General features: G+C 30.9%; 7 non-coding genes across 7 annotated transcripts; all 7 read left to right on the top strand.

Annotated features, from left to right (window-relative positions):
* The first annotated feature begins 101 nt into the window (after positions 1 to 101).
* LOC139522093 (small nucleolar RNA U3) lies at positions 102 to 323 on the top strand. Its single transcript, XR_011664271.1, has one exon. It is a non-coding gene; the product is annotated as a small nucleolar RNA U3 (small nucleolar RNA).
* Positions 324 to 1,005: 682 nt separating this feature from the next.
* LOC139522091 (small nucleolar RNA U3) lies at positions 1,006 to 1,227 on the top strand. Its single transcript, XR_011664269.1, has one exon. It is a non-coding gene; the product is annotated as a small nucleolar RNA U3 (small nucleolar RNA).
* Positions 1,228 to 1,907: 680 nt separating this feature from the next.
* On the top strand, positions 1,908 to 2,128 carry LOC139522147 (small nucleolar RNA U3). Its single transcript, XR_011664322.1, has one exon. It is a non-coding gene; the product is annotated as a small nucleolar RNA U3 (small nucleolar RNA).
* Positions 2,129 to 2,810: 682 nt separating this feature from the next.
* On the top strand, positions 2,811 to 3,031 carry LOC139522145 (small nucleolar RNA U3). The gene has a single exon (XR_011664321.1). It is a non-coding gene; the product is annotated as a small nucleolar RNA U3 (small nucleolar RNA).
* A 682-nt stretch (positions 3,032 to 3,713) lies between these two features.
* On the top strand, positions 3,714 to 3,935 carry LOC139522090 (small nucleolar RNA U3). The gene has a single exon (XR_011664268.1). It is a non-coding gene; the product is annotated as a small nucleolar RNA U3 (small nucleolar RNA).
* Positions 3,936 to 4,617: 682 nt separating this feature from the next.
* Positions 4,618 to 4,839, top strand: LOC139522089 (small nucleolar RNA U3). The gene has a single exon (XR_011664267.1). It is a non-coding gene; the product is annotated as a small nucleolar RNA U3 (small nucleolar RNA).
* Positions 4,840 to 5,519: 680 nt separating this feature from the next.
* Positions 5,520 to 5,741, top strand: LOC139522152 (small nucleolar RNA U3). Its single transcript, XR_011664327.1, has one exon. It is a non-coding gene; the product is annotated as a small nucleolar RNA U3 (small nucleolar RNA).
* Positions 5,742 to 19,655: the final 13,914 nt, after the last annotated feature.

Genomic DNA, 19,655 nt, shown 5'->3' with positions numbered 1-19,655 from the left:
TGCGTTTTTACACGTAATCATGTAATAAGAAAAAATACTATTAACCTTATTTTACTGAACATATCTTATTTGTAAAACTCATGTAACGATCCTGCGCGGGTAAGATCATACTTTTAGGGATCATTTCTATAGTATGTATCGCCGGGACGTCAGATAACTCTGACTGGACCTAAACCCACGATGAAGAGAAATAGCGTTTTCTTCTGAGCGTGAAGCTGACCGAGACTGTCTCTAGCTTGGTGAGACACGGTCTTCGGTCATTGATGACCGTTCCTCTCCCTCTTAAGTGGGGAGTTGGAGGAAGGAAACGCATTCTGAGTGGTAAAAAAAAAAATCAATAATAAAATCATCTTGCTTTTAAAAGTATTCAAAATTTGTACTTCCACATCTATAACTTTAGACCATATAGAAATAATCAAACTCCAGAAAAGCGCTTTCGGGTATTATATCTTCTCGGAATTACTTTTTCTGATGATAACAATTCAAGTCCGCAAAGTTTTATTTTTCAATTTTATTGGGATGTCTTATAGCTACACCATTTAATACTATCTTTATTTCGCTGCAATTCGAAATCTTCAACTTGACCATTTATAGATATATATATTATACATGTAGGTTGCACTTTTTAAATGTACAGTAGCTGATGTATATACAACACCTCTTTTTGACCTAATAGTGTGGTTATTTGTTTAAACTACTTAATTTTGTTACCAAGAAGATGCTTTTGTACTAGACTTAGGATTGTCATAGTCATAGTAATAATTTGGTTATTTCCCCTTGAACGTGCGTGTTTTACATATATACCGTAACGTTTAAAACTCAAAAGCTGAATGAAAATCCTGCTATCTTTTCTTCTTCTGTATTTTATTACGTTTCAAAATTACAATTGCAACTTGGTATTGTGTGCGTTTTTACACGTAATCATGTAATAAGAAAAAATACTATTAACCTTATTTTACTGAACATATCTTATTTGTAAAACTCATGTAACGATCCTGCGCGGGTAAGATCATACTTTTAGGGATCATTTCTATAGTATGTATCGCCGGGACGTCAGATAACTCTGACTGGACCTAAACCCACGATGAAGAGAAATAGCGTTTTCTTCTGAGCGTGAAGCTGACCGAGACTGTCTCTAGCTTGGTGAGACACGGTCTTCGGTCATTGATGACCGTTCCTCTCCCTCTTAAGTGGGGAGTTGGAGGAAGGAAACGCATTCTGAGTGGTAAAAAAAAAAATCAATAATAAAATCATCTTGCTTTTAAAAGTATTCAAAATTTGTACTTCCACATCTATAACTTTAGACCATATAGAAATAATCAAACTCCAGAAAAGCGCTTTCGGGTATTATATCTTCTCGGAATTACTTTTTCTGATGATAACAATTCAAGTCCGCAAAGTTTTATTTTTCAATTTTATTGGGATGTCTTATAGCTACACCATTTAATACTATCTTTATTTCGCTGCAATTCGAAATCTTCAACTTGACCATTTATAGATATATATTATACATGTAGGTTGCACTTTTTAAATGTACAGTAGCTGATGTATATACAACACCTCTTTTTGACCTAATAGTGTGGTTATTTGTTTAAACTACTTAATTTTGTTACCAAGAAGATGCTTTTGTACTAGACTTAGGATTGTCATAGTCATAGTAATAATTTGGTTATTTCCCCTTGAACGTGCGTGTTTTACATATATACCGTAACGTTTAAAACTCAAAAGCTGAATGAAAATCCTGCTATCTTTTCTTCTTCTGTATTTTATTACGTTTCAAAATTACAATTGCAACTTGGTATTGTGTGCGTTTTTACACGTAATCATGTAATAAGAAAAAATACTATTAACCTTATTTTACTGAACATATCTTATTTGTAAAACTCATGTAACGATCCTGCGCGGGTAAGATCATACTTTTAGGGATCATTTCTATAGTATGTATCGCCGGGACGTCAGATAACTCTGACTGGACCTAAACCCACGATGAAGAGAAATAGCGTTTTCTTCTGAGCGTGAAGCTGACCGAGACTGTCTCTAGCTTGGTGAGACACGGTCTTCGGTCATTGATGACCGTTCCTCTCCCTCTTAAGTGGGAAGTTGAAGAAGGAAACGCATTCTGAGTGGTAAAAAAAAAAATCAATAATAAAATCATCTTGCTTTTAAAAGTATTCAAAATTTGTACTTCCACATCTATAACTTTAGACCATATAGAAATAATCAAACTCCAGAAAAGCGCTTTCGGGTATTATATCTTCTCGGAATTACTTTTTCTGATGATAACAATTCAAGTCCGCAAAGTTTTATTTTTCAATTTTATTGGGATGTCTTATAGCTACACCATTTAATACTATCTTTATTTCGCTGCAATTCGAAATCTTCAACTTGACCATTTATAGATATATATATTATACATGTAGGTTGCACTTTTTAAATGTACAGTAGCTGATGTATATACAACACCTCTTTTTGACCTAATAGTGTGGTTATTTGTTTAAACTACTTAATTTTGTTACCAAGAAGATGCTTTTGTACTAGACTTAGGATTGTCATAGTCATAGTAATAATTTGGTTATTTCCCCTTGAACGTGCGTGTTTTACATATATACCGTAACGTTTAAAACTCAAAAGCTGAATGAAAATCCTGCTATCTTTTCTTCTTCTGTATTTTATTACGTTTCAAAATTACAATTGCAACTTGGTATTGTGTGCGTTTTTACACGTAATCATGTAATAAGAAAAAATACTATTAACCTTATTTTACTGAACATATCTTATTTGTAAAACTCATGTAACGATCCTGCGCGGGTAAGATCATACTTTTAGGGATCATTTCTATAGTATGTATCGCCGGGACGTCAGATAACTCTGACTGGACCTAAACCCACGATGAAGAGAAATAGCGTTTTCTTCTGAGCGTGAAGCTGACCGAGACTGTCTCTAGCTTGGTGAGACACGGTCTTCGGTCATTGATGACCGTTCCTCTCCCTCTTAAGTGGGAAGTTGAAGAAGGAAACGCATTCTGAGTGGTAAAAAAAAAAATCAATAATAAAATCATCTTGCTTTTAAAAGTATTCAAAATTTGTACTTCCACATCTATAACTTTAGACCATATAGAAATAATCAAACTCCAGAAAAGCGCTTTCGGGTATTATATCTTCTCGGAATTACTTTTTCTGATGATAACAATTCAAGTCCGCAAAGTTTTATTTTTCAATTTTATTGGGATGTCTTATAGCTACACCATTTAATACTATCTTTATTTCGCTGCAATTCGAAATCTTCAACTTGACCATTTATAGATATATATATTATACATGTAGGTTGCACTTTTTAAATGTACAGTAGCTGATGTATATACAACACCTCTTTTTGACCTAATAGTGTGGTTATTTGTTTAAACTACTTAATTTTGTTACCAAGAAGATGCTTTTGTACTAGACTTAGGATTGTCATAGTCATAGTAATAATTTGGTTATTTCCCCTTGAACGTGCGTGTTTTACATATATACCGTAACGTTTAAAACTCAAAAGCTGAATGAAAATCCTGCTATCTTTTCTTCTTCTGTATTTTATTACGTTTCAAAATTACAATTGCAACTTGGTATTGTGTGCGTTTTTACACGTAATCATGTAATAAGAAAAAATACTATTAACCTTATTTTACTGAACATATCTTATTTGTAAAACTCATGTAACGATCCTGCGCGGGTAAGATCATACTTTTAGGGATCATTTCTATAGTATGTATCGCCGGGACGTCAGATAACTCTGACTGGACCTAAACCCACGATGAAGAGAAATAGCGTTTTCTTCTGAGCGTGAAGCTGACCGAGACTGTCTCTAGCTTGGTGAGACACGGTCTTCGGTCATTGATGACCGTTCCTCTCCCTCTTAAGTGGGGAGTTGGAGGAAGGAAACGCATTCTGAGTGGTAAAAAAAAAAATCAATAATAAAATCATCTTGCTTTTAAAAGTATTCAAAATTTGTACTTCCACATCTATAACTTTAGACCATATAGAAATAATCAAACTCCAGAAAAGCGCTTTCGGGTATTATATCTTCTCGGAATTACTTTTTCTGATGATAACAATTCAAGTCCGCAAAGTTTTATTTTTCAATTTTATTGGGATGTCTTATAGCTACACCATTTAATACTATCTTTATTTCGCTGCAATTCGAAATCTTCAACTTGACCATTTATAGATATATATATTATACATGTAGGTTGCACTTTTTAAATGTACAGTAGCTGATGTATATACAACACCTCTTTTTGACCTAATAGTGTGGTTATTTGTTTAAACTACTTAATTTTGTTACCAAGAAGATGCTTTTGTACTAGACTTAGGATTGTCATAGTCATAGTAATAATTTGGTTATTTCCCCTTGAACGTGCGTGTTTTACATATATACCGTAACGTTTAAAACTCAAAAGCTGAATGAAAATCCTGCTATCTTTTCTTCTTCTGTATTTTATTACGTTTCAAAATTACAATTGCAACTTGGTATTGTGTGCGTTTTTACACGTAATCATGTAATAAGAAAAAATACTATTAACCTTATTTTACTGAACATATCTTATTTGTAAAACTCATGTAACGATCCTGCGCGGGTAAGATCATACTTTTAGGGATCATTTCTATAGTATGTATCGCCGGGACGTCAGATAACTCTGACTGGACCTAAACCCACGATGAAGAGAAATAGCGTTTTCTTCTGAGCGTGAAGCTGACCGAGACTGTCTCTAGCTTGGTGAGACACGGTCTTCGGTCATTGATGACCGTTCCTCTCCCTCTTAAGTGGGGAGTTGGAGGAAGGAAACGCATTCTGAGTGGTAAAAAAAAAAATCAATAATAAAATCATCTTGCTTTTAAAAGTATTCAAAATTTGTACTTCCACATCTATAACTTTAGACCATATAGAAATAATCAAACTCCAGAAAAGCGCTTTCGGGTATTATATCTTCTCGGAATTACTTTTTCTGATGATAACAATTCAAGTCCGCAAAGTTTTATTTTTCAATTTTATTGGGATGTCTTATAGCTACACCATTTAATACTATCTTTATTTCGCTGCAATTCGAAATCTTCAACTTGACCATTTATAGATATATATTATACATGTAGGTTGCACTTTTTAAATGTACAGTAGCTGATGTATATACAACACCTCTTTTTGACCTAATAGTGTGGTTATTTGTTTAAACTACTTAATTTTGTTACCAAGAAGATGCTTTTGTACTAGACTTAGGATTGTCATAGTCATAGTAATAATTTGGTTATTTCCCCTTGAACGTGCGTGTTTTACATATATACCGTAACGTTTAAAACTCAAAAGCTGAATGAAAATCCTGCTATCTTTTCTTCTTCTGTATTTTATTACGTTTCAAAATTACAATTGCAACTTGGTATTGTGTGCGTTTTTACACGTAATCATGTAATAAGAAAAAATACTATTAACCTTATTTTACTGAACATATCTTATTTGTAAAACTCATGTAACGATCCTGCGCGGGTAAGATCATACTTTTAGGGATCATTTCTATAGTATGTATCGCCGGGACGTCAGATAACTCTGACTGGACCTAAACCCACGATGAAGAGAAATAGCGTTTTCTTCTGAGCGTGAAGCTGACCGAGACTGTCTCTAGCTTGGTGAGACACGGTCTTCGGTCATTGATGACCGTTCCTCTCCCTCTTAAGTGTCAAGTTGGAGGAAGGAAACGCATTCTGAGTGGTAAAAAAAAAAATCAATAATAAAATCATCTTGCTTTTAAAAGTATTCAAAATTTGTACTTCCACATCTATAACTTTAGACCATATAGAAATAATCAAACTCCAGAAAAGCGCTTTCGGGTATTATATCTTCTCGGAATTACTTTTTCTGATGATAACAATTCAAGTCCGCAAAGTTTTATTTTTCAATTTTATTGGGATGTCTTATAGCTACACCATTTAATACTATCTTTATTTCGCTGCAATTCGAAATCTTCAACTTGACCATTTATAGATATATATATTATACATATAGGTTGCACTTTTTAAATGTACAGTAGCTGATGTATATACAACACCTCTTTTTGACCTAATAGTGTGGTTATTTGTTTAAACTACTTAATTTTGTTACCAAGAAGATGCTTTTGTACTAAGCTTAAATCATGCCAAGTTTTATTGGAATTGGTCAAGTTTTTGGCCCCTAATAGGTGCATTTCAGCAAATTTTGAATTTATACTTTGACAACTTCTCTGAATGATCTATTGGTATTGATTTGTCAAACTATATGAGAAGAAATGATTTCCACTTTTATTTGATAGAAATTTGTAAAAAAAAGTCACTTTTCTGCTAATATGCCCAAAAAGTAGCTTTTTCACTTTTTTCCACATTTTTGCAAAATCAGCATCCTTATTTTTTCTCTGACAATTTTTTTCTGATACCTATTTGTGTTTGTGGTATTTATTTCATGTGTTTTACTCATTTGTGAACTCTGAACACAAGGAAAAGTGGATAAAAGCATAAAAAGAGTATAAAATGTGCTGTTTTAATAGTCTAGGTCTAGCGGTCCGTACGAAGCAAGGGAAATATGAAGTTCTATGCACTTTAAAATTGTATTTCTTTAAACAGATTGCACTGAATCTATATGAAAAGCACTTATTGCAGGTTGTTTAAACTTGTCTGTTTCACAGAATACCTTTATTTTCTTCTGCTGGATGGCTGGTGGTTAAAATATTGGCATTTTAAGACTGAAATTCCATGCAGGTTTTAAACAGTAAATTGAAAAAACTTTGCATCAGACCATACTTTCTACATATACAATTAAAAGCAACAGTCTTGTTACATCCAGGCTTCAAATTTGATCATATCTCAGCAAGGATTTTGGCAAAAAGAAGCATATTTCCATCTCCAATATCATTTATATGCAATTAAATATGGAAATATAGGGAACGGCCTAAATTGACAACTTGTTATTTTAAGCTTGACATTGCTTAATACCATGTAAAACTCATGTGTTATGCTTTTTGAAACTTATATTTACATGAAAAGAACATTTATGATATGTTAAATGTTTTGTTTTAACTTAACAACTTCAAAAAATTGTTGTTAGTGGAAAATATTGCATTTCATATAAGGCCTCGCTTCATTTGAAAACCTCTATTTTTTGGCATAGGCACATATAAAATTACTTTTTGTCAAATTTTTATAAGTCTCATACATTAAGTATGCTATCATTTACTTTGAATATATAATATCTTACACATTGAGACATAAAAAAGTGCAATTTGGTGTTTTGGGGAAATTTTTGAAGCCAAAATTTGAAAGTTGAAGTTTTTCTATTTCAACGTCTCAATTCAGCAACTAAAGTTGAGATATAAAAAATGCCACATTTTCTATAATATATATCATATGGCTTTTAAACTTTGTAAACTGACTTATAATACACTAAGCTTAAATCATGCCAAGTTTTATTGGAATTGGTCAAGTTTTTGGCCCCTAATAGGCCCAAGACCACAATTAATGACCCCGCTTTTCGTTGTTCACGAATATAGTTCCCCTTAATTATAGTGTATTTTTTCTTTATTTTTTTTCTTTGCCTTTTTCATTCATTTGTTAGTTTTTATGGGGTGGAAATGAAAGAAGAGAGGTGAAATAACTTTTTGTTGAAGGTATTTTAACTGATTTTAATATGGAAAGAGTGATTAGGTCAAGTGCAAAAAGGTAATATTTTCAGTTTTCGGAACATCTCTTGACTTGTCCATAGGGGTATGGATGTGTATTGGCTAAAATTGTAAGTTACATCAGAGCAATCTTTCTGAATTTTGGATATGTTTTTGGACTAGTAATATACATTACACACACAAAAAATTTGACAAAAAGATTAGGTCCATTTTTTTTAATGAGACAAAAAGTTATAAAGAACTAATAGAGGAATTAATTGTGGTCTGTGGCCTAAGAGGTGCATTTCAGCAAATTTTGAATTTATACTTTGACAACTTCTCTGAATGATCTATTGGTATTGATTTGTCAAACTATATGAGAAGAAATGATTTCCACTTTTATTTGATAGAAATTTGTAAAAAAAAGTCACTTTTCTGCTAATATGCCCAAAAAGTAGCTTTTTCACTTTTTTCCACATTTTTGCAAAATCAGCATCCTTATTTTTTCTCTGACAATTTTTTTCTGATACCTATTTGTGTTTGTGGTATTTATTTCATGTGTTTTACTCATTTGTGAACTCTGAACACAAGGAAAAGTGGATAAAAGCATAAAAAGAGTATAAAATGTGCTGTTTTAATAGTCTAGGTCTAGCGGTCCGTACGAAGCAAGGGAAATATGAAGTTCTATGCACTTTAAAATTGTATTTCTTTAAACAGATTGCACTGAATCTATATGAAAAGCACTTATTGCAGGTTGTTTAAACTTGTCTGTTTCACAGAATACCTTTATTTTCTTCTGCTGGATGGCTGGTGGTTAAAATATTGGCATTTTAAGACTGAAATTCCATGCAGGTTTTAAACAGTAAATTGAAAAAACTTTGCATCAGACCATACTTTCTACATATACAATTAAAAGCAACAGTCTTGTTACATCCAGGCTTCAAATTTGATCATATCTCAGCAAGGATTTTGGCAAAAAGAAGCATATTTCCATCTCCAATATCATTTATATGCAATTAAATATGGAAATATAGGGAACGGCCTAAATTGACAACTTGTTATTTTAAGCTTGACATTGCTTAATACCATGTAAAACTCATGTGTTATGCTTTTTGAAACTTATATTTACATGAAAAGAACATTTATGATATGTTAAATGTTTTGTTTTAACTTAACAACTTCAAAAAATTGTTGTTAGTGGAAAATATTGCATTTCATATAAGGCCTCGCTTCATTTGAAAACCTCTATTTTTTGGCATAGGCACATATAAAATTACTTTTTGTCAAATTTTTATAAGTCTCATACATTAAGTATGCTATCATTTACTTTGAATATATAATATCTTACACATTGAGACATAAAAAAGTGCAATTTGGTGTTTTGGGGAAATTTTTGAAGCCAAAATTTGAAAGTTGAAGTTTTTCTATTTCAACGTCTCAATTCAGCAACTAAAGTTGAGATATAAAAAATGCCACATTTTCTATAATATATATCATATGGCTTTTAAACTTTGTAAACTGACTTATAATACACTAAGCTTAAATCATGCCAAGTTTTATTGGAATTGGTCAAGTTTTTGGCCCCTAATAGGCCCAAGACCACAATTAATGACCCCGCTTTTCGTTGTTCACGAATATAGTTCCCCTTAATTATAGTGTATTTTTTCTTTATTTTTTTTCTTTGCCTTTTTCATTCATTTGTTAGTTTTTATGGGGTGGAAATGAAAGAAGAGAGGTGAAATAACTTTTTGTTGAAGGTATTTTAACTGATTTTAATATGGAAAGAGTGATTAGGTCAAGTGCAAAAAGGTAATATTTTCAGTTTTCGGAACATCTCTTGACTTGTCCATAGGGGTATGGATGTGTATTGGCTAAAATTGTAAGTTACATCAGAGCAATCTTTCTGAATTTTGGATATGTTTTTGGACTAGTAATATACATTACACACACAAAAAATTTGACAAAAAGATTAGGTCCATTTTTTTTAATGAGACAAAAAGTTATAAAGAACTAATAGAGGAATTAATTGTGGTCTGTGGCCTAAGAGGTGCATTTCAGCAAATTTTGAATTTATACTTTGACAACTTCTCTGAATGATCTATTGGTATTGATTTGTCAAACTATATGAGAAGAAATGATTTCCACTTTTATTTGATAGAAATTTGTAAAAAAAAGTCACTTTTCTGCTAATATGCCCAAAAAGTAGCTTTTTCACTTTTTTCCACATTTTTGCAAAATCAGCATCCTTATTTTTTCTCTGACAATTTTTTTCTGATACCTATTTGTGTTTGTGGTATTTATTTCATGTGTTTTACTCATTTGTGAACTCTGAACACAAGGAAAAGTGGATAAAAGCATAAAAAGAGTATAAAATGTGCTGTTTTAATAGTCTAGGTCTAGCGGTCCGTACGAAGCAAGGGAAATATGAAGTTCTATGCACTTTAAAATTGTATTTCTTTAAACAGATTGCACTGAATCTATATGAAAAGCACTTATTGCAGGTTGTTTAAACTTGTCTGTTTCACAGAATACCTTTATTTTCTTCTGCTGGATGGCTGGTGGTTAAAATATTGGCATTTTAAGACTGAAATTCCATGCAGGTTTTAAACAGTAAATTGAAAAAACTTTGCATCAGACCATACTTTCTACATATACAATTAAAAGCAACAGTCTTGTTACATCCAGGCTTCAAATTTGATCATATCTCAGCAAGGATTTTGGCAAAAAGAAGCATATTTCCATCTCCAATATCATTTATATGCAATTAAATATGGAAATATAGGGAACGGCCTAAATTGACAACTTGTTATTTTAAGCTTGACATTGCTTAATACCATGTAAAACTCATGTGTTATGCTTTTTGAAACTTATATTTACATGAAAAGAACATTTATGATATGTTAAATGTTTTGTTTTAACTTAACAACTTCAAAAAATTGTTGTTAGTGGAAAATATTGCATTTCATATAAGGCCTCGCTTCATTTGAAAACCTCTATTTTTTGGCATAGGCACATATAAAATTACTTTTTGTCAAATTTTTATAAGTCTCATACATTAAGTATGCTATCATTTACTTTGAATATATAATATCTTACACATTGAGACATAAAAAAGTGCAATTTGGTGTTTTGGGGAAATTTTTGAAGCCAAAATTTGAAAGTTGAAGTTTTTCTATTTCAACGTCTCAATTCAGCAACTAAAGTTGAGATATAAAAAATGCCACATTTTCTATAATATATATCATATGGCTTTTAAACTTTGTAAACTGACTTATAATACACTAAGCTTAAATCATGCCAAGTTTTATTGGAATTGGTCAAGTTTTTGGCCCCTAATAGGCCCAAGACCACAATTAATGACCCCGCTTTTCGTTGTTCACGAATATAGTTCCCCTTAATTATAGTGTATTTTTTCTTTATTTTTTTTCTTTGCCTTTTTCATTCATTTGTTAGTTTTTATGGGGTGGAAATGAAAGAAGAGAGGTGAAATAACTTTTTGTTGAAGGTATTTTAACTGATTTTAATATGGAAAGAGTGATTAGGTCAAGTGCAAAAAGGTAATATTTTCAGTTTTCGGAACATCTCTTGACTTGTCCATAGGGGTATGGATGTGTATTGGCTAAAATTGTAAGTTACATCAGAGCAATCTTTCTGAATTTTGGATATGTTTTTGGACTAGTAATATACATTACACACACAAAAAATTTGACAAAAAGATTAGGTCCATTTTTTTTAATGAGACAAAAAGTTATAAAGAACTAATAGAGGAATTAATTGTGGTCTGTGGCCTAAGAGGTGCATTTCAGCAAATTTTGAATTTATACTTTGACAACTTCTCTGAATGATCTATTGGTATTGATTTGTCAAACTATATGAGAAGAAATGATTTCCACTTTTATTTGATAGAAATTTGTAAAAAAAAGTCACTTTTCTGCTAATATGCCCAAAAAGTAGCTTTTTCACTTTTTTCCACATTTTTGCAAAATCAGCATCCTTATTTTTTCTCTGACAATTTTTTTCTGATACCTATTTGTGTTTGTGGTATTTATTTCATGTGTTTTACTCATTTGTGAACTCTGAACACAAGGAAAAGTGGATAAAAGCATAAAAAGAGTATAAAATGTGCTGTTTTAATAGTCTAGGTCTAGCGGTCCGTACGAAGCAAGGGAAATATGAAGTTCTATGCACTTTAAAATTGTATTTCTTTAAACAGATTGCACTGAATCTATATGAAAAGCACTTATTGCAGGTTGTTTAAACTTGTCTGTTTCACAGAATACCTTTATTTTCTTCTGCTGGATGGCTGGTGGTTAAAATATTGGCATTTTAAGACTGAAATTCCATGCAGGTTTTAAACAGTAAATTGAAAAAACTTTGCATCAGACCATACTTTCTACATATACAATTAAAAGCAACAGTCTTGTTACATCCAGGCTTCAAATTTGATCATATCTCAGCAAGGATTTTGGCAAAAAGAAGCATATTTCCATCTCCAATATCATTTATATGCAATTAAATATGGAAATATAGGGAACGGCCTAAATTGACAACTTGTTATTTTAAGCTTGACATTGCTTAATACCATGTAAAACTCATGTGTTATGCTTTTTGAAACTTATATTTACATGAAAAGAACATTTATGATATGTTAAATGTTTTGTTTTAACTTAACAACTTCAAAAAATTGTTGTTAGTGGAAAATATTGCATTTCATATAAGGCCTCGCTTCATTTGAAAACCTCTATTTTTTGGCATAGGCACATATAAAATTACTTTTTGTCAAATTTTTATAAGTCTCATACATTAAGTATGCTATCATTTACTTTGAATATATAATATCTTACACATTGAGACATAAAAAAGTGCAATTTGGTGTTTTGGGGAAATTTTTGAAGCCAAAATTTGAAAGTTGAAGTTTTTCTATTTCAACGTCTCAATTCAGCAACTAAAGTTGAGATATAAAAAATGCCACATTTTCTATAATATATATCATATGGCTTTTAAACTTTGTAAACTGACTTATAATACACTAAGCTTAAATCATGCCAAGTTTTATTGGAATTGGTCAAGTTTTTGGCCCCTAATAGGCCCAAGACCACAATTAATGACCCCGCTTTTCGTTGTTCACGAATATAGTTCCCCTTAATTATAGTGTATTTTTTCTTTATTTTTTTTCTTTGCCTTTTTCATTCATTTGTTAGTTTTTATGGGGTGGAAATGAAAGAAGAGAGGTGAAATAACTTTTTGTTGAAGGTATTTTAACTGATTTTAATATGGAAAGAGTGATTAGGTCAAGTGCAAAAAGGTAATATTTTCAGTTTTCGGAACATCTCTTGACTTGTCCATAGGGGTATGGATGTGTATTGGCTAAAATTGTAAGTTACATCAGAGCAATCTTTCTGAATTTTGGATATGTTTTTGGACTAGTAATATACATTACACACACAAAAAATTTGACAAAAAGATTAGGTCCATTTTTTTTAATGAGACAAAAAGTTATAAAGAACTAATAGAGGAATTAATTGTGGTCTGTGGCCTAAGAGGTGCATTTCAGCAAATTTTGAATTTATACTTTGACAACTTCTCTGAATGATCTATTGGTATTGATTTGTCAAACTATATGAGAAGAAATGATTTCCACTTTTATTTGATAGAAATTTGTAAAAAAAAGTCACTTTTCTGCTAATATGCCCAAAAAGTAGCTTTTTCACTTTTTTCCACATTTTTGCAAAATCAGCATCCTTATTTTTTCTCTGACAATTTTTTTCTGATACCTATTTGTGTTTGTGGTATTTATTTCATGTGTTTTACTCATTTGTGAACTCTGAACACAAGGAAAAGTGGATAAAAGCATAAAAAGAGTATAAAATGTGCTGTTTTAATAGTCTAGGTCTAGCGGTCCGTACGAAGCAAGGGAAATATGAAGTTCTATGCACTTTAAAATTGTATTTCTTTAAACGGATTGCACTGAATCTATATGAAAAGCACTTATTGCAGGTTGTTTAAACTTGTCTGTTTCACAGAATACCTTTATTTTCTTCTGCTGGATGGCTGGTGGTTAAAATATTGGCATTTTAAGACTGAAATTCCATGCAGGTTTTAAACAGTAAATTGAAAAAACTTTGCATCAGACCATACTTTCTACATATACAATTAAAAGCAACAGTCTTGTTACATCCAGGCTTCAAATTTGATCATATCTCAGCAAGGATTTTGGCAAAAAGAAGCATATTTCCATCTCCAATATCATTTATATGCAATTAAATATGGAAATATAGGGAACGGCCTAAATTGACAACTTGTTATTTTAAGCTTGACATTGCTTAATACCATGTAAAACTCATGTGTTATGCTTTTTGAAACTTATATTTACATGAAAAGAACATTTATGATATGTTAAATGTTTTGTTTTAACTTAACAACTTCAAAAAATTGTTGTTAGTGGAAAATATTGCATTTCATATAAGGCCTCGCTTCATTTGAAAACCTCTATTTTTTGGCATAGGCACATATAAAATTACTTTTTGTCAAATTTTTATAAGTCTCATACATTAAGTATGCTATCATTTACTTTGAATATATAATATCTTACACATTGAGACATAAAAAAGTGCAATTTGGTGTTTTGGGGAAATTTTTGAAGCCAAAATTTGAAAGTTGAAGTTTTTCTATTTCAACGTCTCAATTCAGCAACTAAAGTTGAGATATAAAAAATGCCACATTTTCTATAATATATATCATATGGCTTTTAAACTTTGTAAACTGACTTATAATACACTAAGCTTAAATCATGCCAAGTTTTATTGGAATTGGTCAAGTTTTTGGCCCCTAATAGGCCCAAGACCACAATTAATGACCCCGCTTTTCGTTGTTCACGAATATAGTTCCCCTTAATTATAGTGTATTTTTTCTTTATTTTTTTTCTTTGCCTTTTTCATTCATTTGTTAGTTTTTATGGGGTGGAAATGAAAGAAGAGAGGTGAAATAACTTTTTGTTGAAGGTATTTTAACTGATTTTAATATGGAAAGAGTGATTAGGTCAAGTGCAAAAAGGTAATATTTTCAGTTTTCGGAACATCTCTTGACTTGTCCATAGGGGTATGGATGTGTATTGGCTAAAATTGTAAGTTACATCAGAGCAATCTTTCTGAATTTTGGATATGTTTTTGGACTAGTAATATACATTACACACACAAAAAATTTGACAAAAAGATTAGGTCCATTTTTTTTAATGAGACAAAAAGTTATAAAGAACTAATAGAGGAATTAATTGTGGTCTGTGGCCTAAGAGGTGCATTTCAGCAAATTTTGAATTTATACTTTGACAACTTCTCTGAATGATCTATTGGTATTGATTTGTCAAACTATATGAGAAGAAATGATTTCCACTTTTATTTGATAGAAATTTGTAAAAAAAAGTCACTTTTCTGCTAATATGCCCAAAAAGTAGCTTTTTCACTTTTTTCCACATTTTTGCAAAATCAGCATCCTTATTTTTTCTCTGACAATTTTTTTCTGATACCTATTTGTGTTTGTGGTATTTATTTCATGTGTTTTACTCATTTGTGAACTCTGAACACAAGGAAAAGTGGATAAAAGCATAAAAAGAGTATAAAATGTGCTGTTTTAATAGTCTAGGTCTAGCGGTCCGTACGAAGCAAGGGAAATATGAAGTTCTATGCACTTTAAAATTGTATTTCTTTAAACGGATTGCACTGAATCTATATGAAAAGCACTTATTGCAGGTTGTTTAAACTTGTCTGTTTCACAGAATACCTTTATTTTCTTCTGCTGGATGGCTGGTGGTTAAAATATTGGCATTTTAAGACTGAAATTCCATGCAGGTTTTAAACAGTAAATTGAAAAAACTTTGCATCAGACCATACTTTCTACATATACAATTAAAAGCAACAGTCTTGTTACATCCAGGCTTCAAATTTGATCATATCTCAGCAAGGATTTTGGCAAAAAGAAGCATATTTCCATCTCCAATATCATTTATATGCAATTAAATATGGAAATATAGGGAACGGCCTAAATTGACAACTTGTTATTTTAAGCTTGACATTGCTTAATACCATGTAAAACTCATGTGTTATGCTTTTTGAAACTTATATTTACATGAAAAGAACATTTATGATATGTTAAATGTTTTGTTTTAACTTAACAACTTCAAAAAATTGTTGTTAGTGGAAAATATTGCATTTCATATAAGGCCTCGCTTCATTTGAAAACCTCTATTTTTTGGCATAGGCACATATAAAATTACTTTTTGTCAAATTTTTATAAGTCTCATACATTAAGTATGCTATCATTTACTTTGAATATATAATATCTTACACATTGAGACATAAAAAAGTGCAATTTGGTGTTTTGGGGAAATTTTTGAAGCCAAAATTTGAAAGTTGAAGTTTTTCTATTTCAACGTCTCAATTCAGCAACTAAAGTTGAGATATAAAAAATGCCACATTTTCTATAATATATATCATATGGCTTTTAAACTTTGTAAACTGACTTATAATACACTAAGCTTAAATCATGCCAAGTTTTATTGGAATTGGTCAAGTTTTTGGCCCCTAATAGGCCCAAGACCACAATTAATGACCCCGCTTTTCGTTGTTCACGAATATAGTTCCCCTTAATTATAGTGTATTTTTTCTTTATTTTTTTTCTTTGCCTTTTTCATTCATTTGTTAGTTTTTATGGGGTGGAAATGAAAGAAGAGAGGTGAAATAACTTTTTGTTGAAGGTATTTTAACTGATTTTAATATGGAAAGAGTGATTAGGTCAAGTGCAAAAAGGTAATATTTTCAGTTTTCGGAACATCTCTTGACTTGTCCATAGGGGTATGGATGTGTATTGGCTAAAATTGTAAGTTACATCAGAGCAATCTTTCTGAATTTTGGATATGTTTTTGGACTAGTAATATACATTACACACACAAAAAATTTGACAAAAAGATTAGGTCCATTTTTTTTAATGAGACAAAAAGTTATAAAGAACTAATAGAGGAATTAATTGTGGTCTGTGGCCTAAGAGGTGCATTTCAGCAAATTTTGAATTTATACTTTGACAACTTCTCTGAATGATCTATTGGTATTGATTTGTCAAACTATATGAGAAGAAATGATTTCCACTTTTATTTGATAGAAATTTGTAAAAAAAAGTCACTTTTCTGCTAATATGCCCAAAAAGTAGCTTTTTCACTTTTTTCCACATTTTTGCAAAATCAGCATCCTTATTTTTTCTCTGACAATTTTTTTCTGATACCTATTTGTGTTTGTGGTATTTATTTCATGTGTTTTACTCATTTGTGAACTCTGAACACAAGGAAAAGTGGATAAAAGCATAAAAAGAGTATAAAATGTGCTGTTTTAATAGTCTAGGTCTAGCGGTCCGTACGAAGCAAGGGAAATATGAAGTTCTATGCACTTTAAAATTGTATTTCTTTAAACAGATTGCACTGAATCTATATGAAAAGCACTTATTGCAGGTTGTTTAAACTTGTCTGTTTCACAGAATACCTTTATTTTCTTCTGCTGGATGGCTGGTGGTTAAAATATTGGCATTTTAAGACTGAAATTCCATGCAGGTTTTAAACAGTAAATTGAAAAAACTTTGCATCAGACCATACTTTCTACATATACAATTAAAAGCAACAGTCTTGTTACATCCAGGCTTCAAATTTGATCATATCTCAGCAAGGATTTTGGCAAAAAGAAGCATATTTCCATCTCCAATATCATTTATATGCAATTAAATATGGAAATATAGGGAACGGCCTAAATTGACAACTTGTTATTTTAAGCTTGACATTGCTTAATACCATGTAAAACTCATGTGTTATGCTTTTTGAAACTTATATTTACATGAAAAGAACATTTATGATATGTTAAATGTTTTGTTTTAACTTAACAACTTCAAAAAATTGTTGTTAGTGGAAAATATTGCATTTCATATAAGGCCTCGCTTCATTTGAAAACCTCTATTTTTTGGCATAGGCACATATAAAATTACTTTTTGTCAAATTTTTATAAGTCTCATACATTAAGTATGCTATCATTTACTTTGAATATATAATATCTTACACATTGAGACATAAAAAAGTGCAATTTGGTGTTTTGGGGAAATTTTTGAAGCCAAAATTTGAAAGTTGAAGTTTTTCTATTTCAACGTCTCAATTCAGCAACTAAAGTTGAGATATAAAAAATGCCACATTTTCTATAATATATATCATATGGCTTTTAAACTTTGTAAACTGACTTATAATACACTAAGCTTAAATCATGCCAAGTTTTATTGGAATTGGTCAAGTTTTTGGCCCCTAATAGGCCCAAGACCACAATTAATGACCCCGCTTTTCGTTGTTCACGAATATAGTTCCCCTTAATTATAGTGTATTTTTTCTTTATTTTTTTTCTTTGCCTTTTTCATTCATTTGTTAGTTTTTATGGGGTGGAAATGAAAGAAGAGAGGTGAAATAACTTTTTGTTGAAGGTATTTTAACTGATTTTAATATGGAAAGAGTGATTAGGTCAAGTGCAAAAAGGTAATATTTTCAGTTTTCGGAACATCTCTTGACTTGTCCATAGGGGTATGGATGTGTATTGGCTAAAATTGTAAGTTACATCAGAGCAATCTTTCTGAATTTTGGATATGTTTTTGGACTAGTAATATACATTACACACACAAAAAATTTGACAAAAAGATTAGGTCCATTTTTTTTAATGAGACAAAAAGTTATAAAGAACTAATAGAGGAATTAATTGTGGTCTGTGGCCTAAGAGGTGCATTTCAGCAAATTTTGAATTTATACTTTGACAACTTCTCTGAATGATCTATTGGTATTGATTTGTCAAACTATATGAGAAGAAATGATTTCCACTTTTATTTGATAGAAATTTGTAAAAAAAAGTCACTTTTCTGCTAATATGCCCAAAAAGTAGCTTTTTCACTTTTTTCCACATTTTTGCAAAATCAGCATCCTTATTTTTTCTCTGACAATTTTTTTCTGATACCTATTTGTGTTTGTGGTATTTATTTCATGTGTTTTACTCATTTGTGAACTCTGAACACAAGGAAAAGTGGATAAAAGCATAAAAAGAGTATAAAATGTGCTGTTTTAATAGTCTAGGTCTAGCGGTCCGTACGAAGCAAGGGAAATATGAAGTTCTATGCACTTTAAAATTGTATTTCTTTAAACAGATTGCACTGAATCTATATGAAAAGCACTTATTGCAGGTTGTTTAAACTTGTCTGTTTCACAGAATACCTTTATTTTCTTCTGCTGGATGGCTGGTGGTTAAAATATTGGCATTTTAAGACTGAAATTCCATGCAGGTTTTAAACAGTAAATTGAAAAAACTTTGCATCAGACCATACTTTCTACATATACAATTAAAAGCAACAGTCTTGTTACATCCAGGCTTCAAATTTGATCATATCTCAGCAAGGATTTTGGCAAAAAGAAGCATATTTCCATCTCCAATATCATTTATATGCAATTAAATATGGAAATATAGGGAACGGCCTAAATTGACAACTTGTTATTTTAAGCTTGACATTGCTTAATACCATGTAAAACTCATGTGTTATGCTTTTTGAAACTTATATTTACATGAAAAGAACATTTATGATATGTTAAATGTTTTGTTTTAACTTAACAACTTCAAAAAATTGTTGTTAGTGGAAAATATTGCATTTCATATAAGGCCTCGCTTCATTTGAAAACCTCTATTTTTTGGCATAGGCACATATAAAATTACTTTTTGTCAAATTTTTATAAGTCTCATACATTAAGTATGCTATCATTTACTTTGAATATATAATATCTTACACATTGAGACATAAAAAAGTGCAATTTGGTGTTTTGGGGAAATTTTTGAAGCCAAAATTTGAAAGTTGAAGTTTTTCTATTTCAACGTCTCAATTCAGCAACTAAAGTTGAGATATAAAAAATGCCACATTTTCTATAATATATATCATATGGCTTTTAAACTTT

Source organism: Mytilus edulis, chromosome 4, assembly GCF_963676685.1.
Source record: "Mytilus edulis chromosome 4, xbMytEdul2.2, whole genome shotgun sequence".
Classification (NCBI taxonomy): Eukaryota; Metazoa; Mollusca; class Bivalvia; order Mytilida; family Mytilidae; genus Mytilus; species Mytilus edulis.
This window is presented reverse-complemented; position numbering and strand designations above follow the sequence as displayed.